The sequence below is a fragment of the Larimichthys crocea genome, chromosome X (assembly GCF_000972845.2).
Source record: "Larimichthys crocea isolate SSNF chromosome X, L_crocea_2.0, whole genome shotgun sequence".
Lineage (NCBI taxonomy): Eukaryota > Metazoa > Chordata > Actinopteri > Sciaenidae > Larimichthys > Larimichthys crocea.
The window spans coordinates 20,122,410-20,136,616 of record NC_040020.1 but is presented as its reverse complement, the minus strand read 5'-3'; the positions used below and the strand labels follow the sequence as shown (position 1 = coordinate 20,136,616).

Sequence of the window (14,207 nt, the reverse complement as noted above, 5' to 3'; positions counted from 1 at the left end):
GTTTGCTTATGCACATGTGGTGATCTGAACTCAGTAAAGTGTTTCTTATTTTCTCCAACAGTAGTCGGAGGCATAAAAGGATGTTTTAACCATGAGATTATAAAGCAATAATCATATATAAAGCATGTATATATATATGATAGATATATAGATGAGAAGAATATATATATATATATATAGTGATATATAGATATATACTGTATATATAATACCTTACCTAAGGTAAGGTAAGGTAAGATAAGATAAGATAAGATAAGATAAGTACTGATATACATCGTATATAGCATACAGTATATAGTATATAGTATACAGCATACAGTATATAGTTAATATAATTAACAGGAAAAATAAATGCTTGTTTGGTTATTTATGTATATACAACTTTATTACTCATATTTTGGTAGTACTGATATTTGGTATTTGGAGTAGGAAACACTGTTAAAATAAATGAGGCACAAAGCAAAGGGATGAATTTTTATTGAGCTTGTTTAACTGTTTAATGTTAGTAATGTTTTTTGGGGGGTTTTTTTTGTTTGTTTTTTTCTTGTTGATCTTGTGCTTACTCTCAGCTGTGAGTGAATGGAGGCTGGGCTTGTAAGAGAAACTTCCATCCATCCATTCTGTAACCGCTTATCCTCATCAGGATGTAAGAGAAACATGCCTGAACAAAATATGCTCATTATGGTAAAGTTCAACCAAATAGCATGGAGTTCAATGTGGGTTGACAGTGCAATAATATTAAGTGAAATGTTTCTGTTCAAGTCACTCACCTCTCTTGTGTGTCTTTTCTCCAGGGTGTTCAGGTTAAAGAAGCCCTCAGGGTACCTAAGCACTATTTAAAAGTTCCAGGACATACCATGTGCTGATTAGTGTAGGGGGAGTGTAATTTCAGTTTATTAGAGGTTTGATGGTTTCCTTTTGTAACGTTTAATGCAGTAAGATCAGACAGAGTCATTTACAGCAGAGTAGTATAGATGCATTTTAAGTTATTTTGTTGTGGTGTCTTGTTTTTAATGTCAGGTGAGGAGCATATATACTGTGGAGAGGGTCCATGTATTGGCAGTAGCAGTCTATCTAAGGCCTCTAAGGGACTTTTTGCCTGTGGTCCACTGTATTTTTTTGTCTGTATTGTGATTATATCATCAGTGTTGGTGAAATAAACATCTGGTTGGTATGAACCTCACCTCTGCCTAAAGCCTTCTGCAGTGGGGCTTTCCAGCCATCCTAACAATACTATATGAGTGTGTGTATATGTGTTACTTTGAAAAGCAAATCATCATTTTGCAGGTTTACAGTATGTATACAACATAATTCGCTCAGGATATATGTGCTTGCACATAATATTCTACTTTTTCTAATATATAGTTTTAATAAAAGTTATTGTGATTGCTGTGCTAATGAGAGAATACAAATGTTGACCAGAGTGCTTTCAAGAGACTACAAGCAGATAAAACACAATGTATCAATAAATAATTGACAATAAATAAATAATAAGAATACAGTGGGAGCAGTCGTGTTCATGAATTTCAAAAAAGGATAGAGATCTTCTTAAGATGTTTTTTAAAGATAGCAATGGAGGAGATTATTTAAAAGCAAACTAGTCCACAGTTTTATCCATCACAAAGATTTTAACAGTTTTCACTGTGTGACATTATAGTACAGTTATGTATCCACAACATGTGTGGTATCTTGGTTTTCAGTTCCTAATTTACAGCCATAAACTCATCCCATGTGATTCAAACATTTCCAGCAGAGGCTGCTCCGACTGTCACATTCTTTGACTAAATACATGCTGTCTTCGAATGCAGACTGCTTTATGTCTGACAAACCTTGAAGGTGAACGTTGTTGGACACATGTGCTGTACCACAGACGTGCAGATATGGAGTAAGAGGACGATTTATGAACGTCCATAAATAACATTAGACTGCCTGCACTTTGACATGCTAATAAATGCTCCCTCCAAATCAATAAGACATGGGAAACAACAACCCAGCCCATCACTCAACAAATCAAAACCTCATGATTTTTCCCTGAAATGGTCACAGCTTTCTTTACACGCTGAAATCCATGCTCTTGGCCTCGATCTGACATGAGATTAGAGAAATAATGGTGAAATCTGTGTCTACCTTCCCCTTTTTTCTCTCCCTGTTCCCTTGATTTGAAAATCCTTGGTGTGCGGCCTGCGTCTTTTCAGCTCCTTTTGTTTGGTTTGGGCATATCTGACATAGCTGCGGTCTTGTTAATACTTCCCCCCAACCCAGTGCCTCTGGAGAACTTCCCGCACACCTCCTTAGACAACCCATGCATACAATGTACATATACACACACACACTCAAAAACGGGTATACAGCTTCACAAACATGCAATAAAAAACATTCAGTGAGGATATGCTGTAGTGCTTGTAGCATGTTTGTCCTCAGATAAACTGTCCAACTCCAATTACATATTCTTCAGCTGATTTCAGGTCTGTGAGGACATCTCCTACCCATAAACTCACACCCACAGAGAGAGGAGAAATTAGCAGATATAAACAAGTCTTCTCTGAATGAGAGGTAGTAGTATTCAGTAAAGCCTTTGATCCAGCCTTTGACAAGTCTAATTTATGGCTGTTTCTCCCCACAATACCTCATTGTGTAGAGAGCTGGAGATGATCTAATCACTGCTGCCCTCAGAAGTCTGGAGTGAGGAGATGAAGAGCAAACATAGTGGAAACATTGTCATCCATCACTTTTGATGTGAAAACACATGATGGCTTCGTCTTTATCTGATTTTTCTTCCAAATTAGTAAGACCAAATGAAATGAAGCAGATCAAACAAGATGAAGGAGTCATTTAATTGCATTACACACCCACACTCTACTTCCTGTGGTGAACTGTCCTCTTCGTCTGCAGGAATGGACATTGTGATGAATAGATGGAGAACAATGGTCCTGCAGATGATGATGTGTTGAATGGATCACGTGGGTTTTTATCAGTTCTTCGCTCCCTGTTCAACACAGCTACAAACACAGCCATCCTCAAATACAGATCTCACACACAAACACACTTCACACACTTTTCACACTTCAAATAAACCTGCTTACCAGAAGACAATCAATGTCCCCTTATCGTCAGCAATCCTGCACAAACTGAGAGTTCAGATGTCAGCTACACACCCAAAAACAAAGCCGAGCACAGATACTGACTCGTGCTATCCACTATCTGTGGCACTGCAAAAACAAGGCAGATTCTGAAATGCCACCTCGTGACTTTTTGGAGGAGCTAATCTATTCTATTTAATGTAGTTCAGAGGGGCCCCGGCTCCGCACTGAAGACACAAGGCAGGATTAGTCCTCATACAGCGGTGGCAAGATGAAAGGAGATAAACCACTTAGCCTGGTTCTTGGATGACTTTATATATTTATTTCCCTCAAGTCTCTTCCCAACGTTTGAAAAGGGATTTAGCAGTGAAGACACTTAAGTCTCTGGAAGTTAATCTTTTTTCCTCTTTCAAATAAGTTGTGGATTTTTTTTTTGTGTGTGTGCGCTGTTGAGTTTTATGAACTTTCGACAGTAGTTCAGGGAGGGTTGAGAGACCCTGCTAACTATGGCCTTTGTAATAATAATAATAAAAAATCTTAAGCAAAGCATTAAAACTGTCATGAGAGTAAGTTTTTCTGCTCTTCAATCAAAAACACTGGATTTGATGCAAACTGCTTTGACATTTGAATGTATTTAATAGGCCACTGAGTGTGTTTTTCTTTCTGAATCACACCTTTAAATAAATTCACTTCAATAACCCTCATCATTTACATGTAGATTTCCCTGACCCTGAAATGTGTTGCATTGCCTTTATGTCTGGCTGAGAGTCTGACCCGTCTGCTCCTCAGTATCTTCCCACTCCTCTATTGACTCTGCAGACCCTGTGCTCCGAGCCGAGCCCACTGAGGGGTGCCGACCCCGGGCTCTGGCCTCCGCACATCAAAGGCTCCTTATGGAGGATGTTAATATTTGCTCAGGTGCATCTCGCGGGTCTCCCTCTCTGAGCAGAGACTGCTCCAAGCATATAAATATATCAGAGGCCAAAGGGACGTCTGGTCACGCTGTCCCTGTGTGTGTGAGAGAACAGAGAAGGGGAGTGGATGACAGTGTGTGCTGTCGCAAAACACACACACACACACACACACACACACACACACACACACACACACACACACACACACACACACACACACTCATATACACCCCTCCTCTGGTCTATAGCCTGTATTTGAACCCTCTCTTCTGTCTCTTTCCTTTCTTCTTGGTGACCTTCTGACCTAGGGCTGCCCTTGGGTCAGGAAGGACATGGACAGGACAGCTGGGGACAACAAGAGCCCTGTCCCAACTAAATCGCCTTCTGCCTGCTGCCTCTTCCATCCCATGACCCTTGAATCGCCTTTGAACTTCTGGCGCCCCAATACCGAGGCCCTCCTGAGACACCAATTGTTTACCCAACAATGTTACAAATAAGAACACAGTGGCAAGATTAGTTATAACTTTCCCCAACCCTTTGTTTATGGCGCAAGACCTCCATCTCACATCTGCACTGATTCCATCTCAGTGACACTGATTACGGCGGCTTACAGAAAGCCTGGGCCCCATCTTGCGACGTTGCTTACACTCCTGTTCTTTGGATGTCAGGTTAACTTGGCTCACCGCAACTGGCTTGTTTACGCTGAAGTCCACGAATAAGATCTAACCCTCCACAGCCTCCATCGCAGCCAGCGTAGATAGGCAGACGTGGAATCTAGAAACTCCAGCATCACATCAAAGGAGCTGGAGGCCAGTCAGCCCCACATCTGTTGAACAATCTGACTGCGAGACTGATGTGTTTCGTAACCGGCTCGCTGACAATACACAGACTGTTAAAGACCTGCAGAACTGCTGCTGCTGCTGGAGCACACGTAAACAGGCTCATGTCTAACATACAGCACAGTATGTCCTGGTGCAGGATGTCTTCGCTTCAAAATCCAGCAGAGCAGCGGCACTTTGAACAGTCTAATGCTCATGACACGATTACAAAATCTAAACGTTCAAAGGACCAGGTTGCAGGATTTAGTGGTATCTGTGGTGTAGTCGCTGATTGTAACCCCTTGCTTCACCTTCTCGTTCCTAGTATGTAAGGGAAAGTACAGTGACCACAAAACATGAAAAATGTCCGCTATTAGAGCCAGTGTTTAGTTTGTCCATTCTGGGATACTATAGAAACATGTTGGTTCAACATGGCAGAATCGGACACACTGGACCTTTAAGTAATAAGAACGAGAAGAAGAAGAAGAAGTAATTTGGAGTCTTGCAATGTTCTTCTAGTTCAATAAGCATAACAAACATAACAATATACTTTAGTTTAGTTTAGTTAGAGTACTCTAAACACCTCGGGTTGTATATTATATATTCTATGGAGTGAATTGATTTATTTCTACACATAGAAACAAATATGAGAAATTTATATAGATATGGTGAAGCGAGATAGACTGTATAGTTTTTTTGGACCAAGGTCAAAATACACTGTCCTAACAGTGGAAAATTAACTGAGCAGTTTGTATCACAGTTATGCACATCATACTTTTTCCCAATGCCAGTGGCAGAAAATCCATTATTGCCATGACTGCTGGTTCATCATCGATGTGGAAATGTTAAAAAAGTCTTTCACAATGACTTTGTCTATCTATTTAAAGTCAGCGCCGGTCCAAGGACGTGTGCAGAAGGAGATGTCATTCTTTGATGACATTTTCCTGTATTGCCTGTGAATGATGATAACATTACTGAGCCAAAATCAAACAGTGAGTGTTAAATTCTACAATATTGATCATGTTCTTATCAGTCAGGCCCAGGGCCTGTCCTTCCTGCTCATATTGTCCTCTATGCCGGTTGTAGTCATTACTTTCTCAATGATAAGAAGTAGGAAAATATCTCAAGGCATTCAATTCAGAAGTTCAAGGTTAACCCGAATCATAAAGAACACATTTCCACCATAACTGTATTGGTATCATGCAAGCAAGGTTGTATTACAAACCAAGCAGTAGCTAAACACCCCAGACACTAAGGGGCCCCAAAGGCTCCATGTGGTGTTTGTGCTAATTTGATTAATTGCAAATTAGTTTGGTAATATGGCAATAAAAAAACAGTGTTTAGTTTTAAATCCCTTTATTTTATCTTCTGCTTATCTATTATCCTTAATGTTTTCACAATATAAAACCCAATTTTTTAAATGCTTTTTTAAAATGGTATTTACCATATGTAGAGTTCACCATTGTTGCCTCAGGTTCAAATGGTGTGGACGTGGATTCACCTGAACCCTGAAACCCTGCATTGAATACAAGAGTCACATTGCATGTCACATGCAGAGGTGGACAGAGTACACAACTTTACTACTTGAGTAAAGGTACAGATACTCCTTGTCAAATATTACTGCAATACAAGTAAAAGTAGCTTAGTCAAAATATTACTTAAGTAAAGTACTAAAGTATTTGCTTAAAAAAATATCTCAGGAAATACAGGAAAGGAAAGTAGCTTTATTGTCATTATTCAATACACTGATGCGATTCTGCTACAGACATGTTTATAGCTCAAAAATAAACAAATAAAGGCATGAAGCCTCAGAACACAGACTCAGCTGCATTCATCAACAAATGAAATTTCTACATATTGTAGTTACATTTGAACACATACTTATATCATGCATCACAGCCAAAAATGAGCCGGATAACCCAAATCAAAGACAGCTGCACCTCACTAACGCATGCGCGCGCACACGCACACACACACACACACACACACACACACACACACACACACACACACACACACCTAACCCCTACCTTGGACTTTGATATGAATTGTATAAAAAACATGAACAGAAAGTCAACTTAATCATTCAACTGCACTGCAACAGTTGCCATATTTTTAAACCGTTTAAAACTACTACCTGGCAACTACATTACTACAAGCTCATACAATTACGTTTCAAATGTTTATCTGCAATTTAACAAACATTAAGCTAGTTAATGTCAGTAGCTACTTACATACCACGATGTGCTTTTTCAAGTTGGAAGACGAGTTTTTGTAGGCCGTGATATTATTTGTTTGCGGTAAGCACAACAAACATTTAAACTGAAACAAATCCGTATTTGTGACAAAAATCTCAAACATGGGTTTGAGATAAGGCCACTAGTGCTCGGTGGAAATTTCTCCATGTGTTTCTCCAGTTTCTTCCTCCATTGTATGGATTGTATGGCATGACATAGTACAGGTACGGCAATACGACTAAGACAAACCATACACAAATCAGCAGAAACAATTTATTTTCTCAGAATTAAAAAAAAAAAAAAAAGTGAGTGAAAGTAAAAGTAATTGTACTTAAGTACAGTACTCAAGTAAATTTACTTTGTTGCTGTCCACCACTGGTCACATGATGGCATACAGTGTGGGAATGTGGACGAGTCATTTGTTAAATGGACTTAGACTTAATACAGCACTTTCTGAAATAATGACCACTGAAATCGCTTGACAACACTTTATTCATCCACCAACAGTTCTTCAGGGACGATATATAACTAAAACAAAGAACAAAGAACTGGAAAAGAGGCTTCAGGAAAAAGTAATTTGTAGTAATTTGGGTGAACTTACCCATTAATACACTAGTTTAATCAGTTAATAATTTATTGCGTTATGAAAAAAAGTTCTCATTGGAATATATGACTTTTACAGTTCATATGAATGGGAAAAATTGTAAATTACATCATTACAGCCAGAGTGTTGAATGAGAATTCATCCTGTTTTATTTTACTACTTTATGCAAATGCATTCTGTGTACTGAACGTATTGTTTTCCCCCATATATTATTGGATGAGATGCCATAATGGTGTACATGTGTTGTAATTAGTACAAAGTACGCCCTTCAACTGGTAATCAAATATTCTCTTTCACATACTGAGTACAGGAGTGTGGGGATTTTCCGTGGGATTTTCTACTTCCTGATATCCAGTTAATGAGGATACCACTCAAGAGTCAGAAGTCTAAAAATATCTTCTACAGCACTCTTTTCCTGCCCCAACTGAGATGGCTTGTTGTGAGGTTGACCTTCCGCTGAGAGCACAAAATACTAATACAACTTTTCTGCCTTTTCTTAATTTAACTTCATGAGCACGAATGAAAGATAACAAACCACCACAGCTGTTCTTTATTCGGCAGTAAAGGTGGGTTGACAGTAATTAGTAAAGTGTGGATAGGAGGGGAAGACATTTTTGAAATCATTACAGAAAGGTGAAGACTGACCCTGTCAGTGTTATCAGTCTGATGATGAGTCACAGTGTGGGGACAAACATATTGAGTTGACTGTAATTAACATTGACTCCCAGAAGGAAATTACTAAAGTGAGGGGACCATCTGTTCAGCAATAAGGAGGCAATTAACTGCACATAAATGAAGCTGATGAACACGCAGTGGGAGAATCTATATCCATTAACATTAGAGAGAGCACTCACTAAGAGATAACAACCTCACATATGACCTGGCACATATCTCACCACTTCTTATATCTGTATAAACATACAGTAGAGATGAGAAAATTCTTTCCGACACTTGTGTTGCAACATTTTATATATGCAACTTTATGTGCAGTTGTATAAGATACACAGTATCTATGAGTTTTTATTACTGTTAATTTACTTCTCCTACTTTTACTTTTGATATCTTTCATTACCCAGAATGACTTACAACCACTGCAGAGTCATAAGCTTCTATGCAATGAACAAAATTTGCTATTCATGGCCAAGTATGAGCAAGACTTTTTCCAGTCAAGAGTCTTGTGGTGTTTATCCAAAACAGTTTGTCTGGAGAAACGGGAATTTGCTCATGATGTGATGTATCTCTCCCCTTTTTACAAAAATGATAAATCTAACTAAAAGCCATCACTTTATGACTGTGGCCAACTGAGGACAGCAGAAACAAACACAGGCATATAATCACTTTTTATTACCAAAAAATTAGTTCAATACTTACTTTTCTGTTAGCTCTGTTTTTTTTTTTTTTTTTTGTTTTTTTGTCTTTTCCAACTCCTAATATCTGGCTTTTTAGCTGCTAAATGCTGTACTATGTTCACCAGCTGGTGGCTAACTCTGTCTATCTGCTGTAAATTTATAGGCCAGTGGTGTACAGTGGATTTTTGAAGCTATTTTGGCTGTTGTGGTCTGCTACAGATAAAAGTTCTCTAGAAAGCAGTGAGAGTGAACCAAAATACTGAGGTTGCAAAACTGAAAACCCAAAACAATAAGCTGAAAGACACTAAAATGCTATGTTGGCTTGTTGGCTTACATGCAAAAGTAATATGCTAACACGCTGAGTGTTAGTGCAAAATCGGCATATCTGGCATACTGAATTGTCAATGTTAGCATGTTAGCATGTTAGCAAGCTCAAATCACAGTTAAGCCAAAGTAAACATGACATACAGTACATCTTACACTGATAAAAGTTCGTCAGCATAGAGCTGAGGTCCTAAAATGGATAAAATGTTCAGTAAACTTTTTTTTAGTAGTTGTAAGTCTTTCATCCATCCAGGAATTCTGTTTGATGATATGTAAACAACATAACATGTCAGTGCCCCAAAACAAGACACATACAAGCGACAGTGAAAGTCCACTCTAGTTCAAATCAGTTTTATGACAGGAACACAGAGAAAGTCAGGTGATTAAAGCCTGTGTTGTCCCAATGGGTCAACTGATAGTCAACTTTAAAACATGACCACAGTTATTTCATAACCTTACATGCAGCTTTTATTATTTTAACAATGGCCTTTCATATCCTTAAACTAATTTTAATCCAAACCACTATCGTCTTTAAATCTAACCAAGTTGTTTGTGTACCTAAACCTAACCAAACAATAACCATAGCACTGTCACATCATAAAACTTAATTATTTATCCAACCTTCACGACTTTAATTTAAAGGATTTTTGAGCATCTCAGGTGACCAGTCGTCATAAATTATAAATGCAAATCAAATTTTTTAACCAGGCAGAGGTCACAGAACAGCTCCTGAAAGAACGAGTGAAACAAGCTCGGCAGGATGAAACCTCACAGACATATTGCACGTCACAAACTCTCCTTGTCAAATATTCATCACATCCCTTTTCCCTCCCTGTTTCATTCCAGCTTCAATAGTAATAAATACATTAGTGGATAAAAGAAAATCAAACCGGCTCCCGGAGGGAGCATGTGAAGCCTCACAATCTCCATGCTGTTTGTACTTGGGAAGAATCAATTAAAAATGTACAGCTGCCATAGATTTATTATTCATACGCACATCTTTTTCAATTCATCGATGAGCCGACACATGTATTTGTCAAGCGGGTAAATACATCAGCAGTGGAGGAGGAGAGAGGAGCTGAGCTCGAGATAGGTTTGGAGAGTTTTGAGCCTCACCACGTTGTTTGTGTCTCCTTCTCCTATCTCAGATTTATAACCTTTTAGAGAGTAATGAGTGTCCTTTTGCTTACTGTAGCTTTCAAAACATGATTCTGTCTATCTCTGTCTGTCTGTTTTTCTATTGTAGCAGTATCTCCTCCCTCACTTTCTTGCACTAGGTTGATCTCTCTCTTTGTTCTTTCTCTGTCTGTCTGTCTCTCAAACTCAGAGTGCTTGTTCAGGTGCTTGGGTAGAACATAGATTATTGACCAGCGCATTTTTGAATTTTGACAGATTCTTATCTGATATTTTAGCATTTCATCCTTACCCATCTGCCTGCCAGTCAGGTTGCTGGTGCTATAGATCCCTTATGGCTCAGCCAAAGAAACCATTGAAGCTCTGCTATGCAACCTCTCCCCTCTGTGCTTTGCTTATAGGATCCACAAGCAGACCTACAAAGATGCGATTGAAGTGAAAGAGTCAAGTCAATCTGAGCTCACTCACTGGCACGCACGCACACACACAAACACATGTGGGTGTTGCGTCTTGTAACATCTGAGATTCTTCAAATGTGCTTTTAAAAAAAGTTTCTTGCCAACCACATCAGTAGAGGCGAAACTTGTGAAAAGGGCTGCCAAGTAAGACACAAACACACACGCACTAACACACCTACCTCCAGGTTTCTCCTCCATGAGAAGAGCGTCCTTTCTTCCTCCTCCTCCTCCTCCTCTTCTTCTTCTTTCTCCTTATTGCATTTTTATTAAAAACATCAATCTGTGTGATGCTCGCCTGACATCTGTTCTGGGGAAACTTGTGGAGCCTTAATGGGGGATCAATAGAAGGACAATTACTCATGCTCAGGTGGAAGGGTGAAGAGTATAGTTTAGCAGATGTTCCATACAAAGATAAGTGAGTGTCTATGTGTGTGTGCATCAATATAAGTATGTGTTTGAACATGTGTGTGTGTGTTGTGGTATGTGTGATAACAGATATAGAAGATCCCTGAGGGAACCCTCTTCCTGAGAGCTTCATCCTTGAGGCAGAAAAGCTTTGGAGGAAGCGTTTCATACCTTTAAAATTACAAGCTTTGAACAGTGAACGGCTGATAGACAGCAGCACTGAGGCTGAACTAACGCCTTCATTTGGACTTAATGTGTAGCCCTTGTGAGGCAGGATATCTCCATCACATCTTTGACTAAACTTGGCGGTGGAGTTTGTGCACACATCTTTGCCCTTCTGCTGTATAAATGTTGCTTTTTATCTGCGAGATGTGTTGCCTGGAAGATAAGATGAGATCTGAGATGACTTTGTCGAAATCTCAAACTAAAAGCATGAGGGTGGAAAAAAAAATCTGAGATCTTGAATGTTGTGAATATGCTCACCTTCTTCTTTTTCTTCTTCTTCGTCTTCTTCTTCTGTGGTGACAGCTGCTGTCGTTCCAGCTCTCCACCCCTAGAGGGCGAGTTCAGTCAGAGAGCCTCTTTTTCTCTGAGGCTGTTTGCAAGGTCACAGAATATTTTATCACAGGCCATCAGAAGATCAGGTGTTAAGTTTTAACTGTGGCAAAAGAGAAAATATAAATGTAAAATATGACATTGATCTCTTGGAGAGAATCTCTGGCCACTACGTGACTTGGCTAGTAATGAACCTCCTCTCACAGTCCTCCTCACATGCAAGTTCACTGATGGTTCTGAATATTTCCACAATAGTAAAATTATTGCGAGACAGACAGAAAGGGAAAGAGAGTGAAAACACACAATGACCTGCTAAATCTGCTTTCTGACACAATTCCTTCTGGCTCTTTGCCACAATTTCTTACTGCTTCTCTCCACATCTGGCGGTGGAACATAAAGGGTTTTTTGAAGGCTGGAGATACTGTAGGTTACTGGATGTTCCTCCACCTGCAGGTTGCTTCAATCACACACACAAAACACACACACACACACACGCACACACAGTAAAACAAGCTTTATCTGGTATGTTAAAAGCACATCCCAGACACAGGAGGAGCAGCTTGGATGTTTCCAAAGGCGCTGTTTTAGAGAGACAGCAGGAAAGGTGTGAGGAGGAAAGAATATGTGGCCTTTGACCTCAAAGGAAGTGATTTATACAGGACTATAAAGCAAGCCCCCAGGATCGGTGCTGGGCTGTGATTTTGGAGTAGTGGCCACAGCCAGAATTACAACCCCCAAACCTTTTTTTTTTTTGGGTTCATATACAAATTATTGTCATTATCACAATTTAAATTATTAGGACCAAATCAAATTTAAAAGTTTCGTGTTAGTAAATTATTTAATTCATGTGTGTGGGAACCAGGAGAAAGAACTCTACTATGGGACAAAAAAACATGGAAAACTGAGAAAGCCTCAAAAGTTTCTTCAGCACATGCACCCAGTTTTCTTAATTCATCTGTACTATAAAGTCAGTTAACGTAGACAAAGTGATTTAGTTACAGTGTCTAGGCTAAATTCAGGCATTTATAGGTACATTTTCAATATAAATCCTATTGTATATTTTGTTGTAAATCTACAACATTTTCTCAGCTTTGCACAAAGCTTCTTGATACAAATGTATACATAAAAAGGCAACTGTTTTTCTGTTAGTGTGTGGACACGTCATCATCAAGTAGAGTTCTGCAGCCTCAGTTTTTACTACAAATAATGCTTTTAATATGTTAATTTCACCACTTTTACTTTGAGTGGTATTTTTGCTAGTCTGTTAATCTGAATGACAGGTGTCTCAGCCTATCACACTCTGCGCTGTGGCTACTTGTAAAGCCGACACACCGACTCTATCAGAAAAGCCGCTGACACATGACATGCCACACCTTCCTGATTTCCCGAAAACCAACTATCCAACATTCACACCCACTTCATGCTGTGATTGGCCAGCTGTGCTGAGGTGAGAACATAAGCAGGGCTTTAAATTTGCGGTCTAGCTCGCCTTTTACATTCTTGACTCAACTGTTTCTGTCAGTGTTCATGCGAACACCTGAGTGCAAAACCATGAATGACTTCCAGCAGAAACTGCATGAAAATGTGCACCCCCATACTTCAAGAGTATCACGTCCCAGCCCAAATCTTAACTTCTGCCTCTTCAAATGAGTATGGGTAACATCCCAGATGATCTACATCCATGCAAGTGTCTGTGCCAGCTAAAAAAAACTGTATCATATTATTATAACAACATCAGTTGCTTAGTAGGACTCACAGCTCTGCTTTATTTTACAAGAAAAATAGACTCCCTGTTGAGGCACAAGGAGGTATAGTTACTCATCAAAATTTATTGGTAACAGTCTTGCTCTTTATATCATTACCGTTTTTATGTACAGAACATTTTATGACTGTGGTGGCATCTGTAATCTTCTACGTAATTGTCTGCTGGTAAGGGCAGAAAAAGACCTCAAGACAAAACTGGTTAGGAGGGCCAGTTCTGTCCTGGACTGCCTGCTGGACCTAATAAAGGATGTGGCGGAGAGGCGGATGTTAGAAAAGCTGACGTCGATCATGAACAAGTTCTCTCATCCCCTGCATAAGACTGTGGGGGCCTTAAACAGCTCGCAACAGACTGCCACTCCCATCATGTAAGAAGGAGCACCACCGCAGGTCCTTCATTCCAATAGACTCCATAAAACCAGCATGACATAACGTAGCACCATTTGTTTTCATTGACACATCATTTTTAACATCATGCTTTTATATACTGTGCAACTATCCTCTATATACATCCACATTTTATAAATCAGTATACGTGAAAGGTGTATATGGTATGTAAGTCTTATTT

General features: G+C 39.3%; 1 long non-coding RNA gene across 1 annotated transcript; it reads right to left on the bottom strand.

Moving 5' to 3' along the window:
- Nucleotides 1–9,661: 9,661 nt before the first annotated feature.
- Nucleotides 9,662–11,970, bottom strand: LOC113746709 (uncharacterized). The gene is made up of 3 exons (XR_003463064.1): nucleotides 11,807–11,970; nucleotides 11,098–11,244; nucleotides 9,662–10,876 (listed from the first exon to the last, which is right to left on the bottom strand). It is a non-coding gene; the product is annotated as an uncharacterized LOC113746709 (long non-coding RNA).
- Between the last annotated feature and the right edge of the window lie 2,237 nt (nucleotides 11,971–14,207).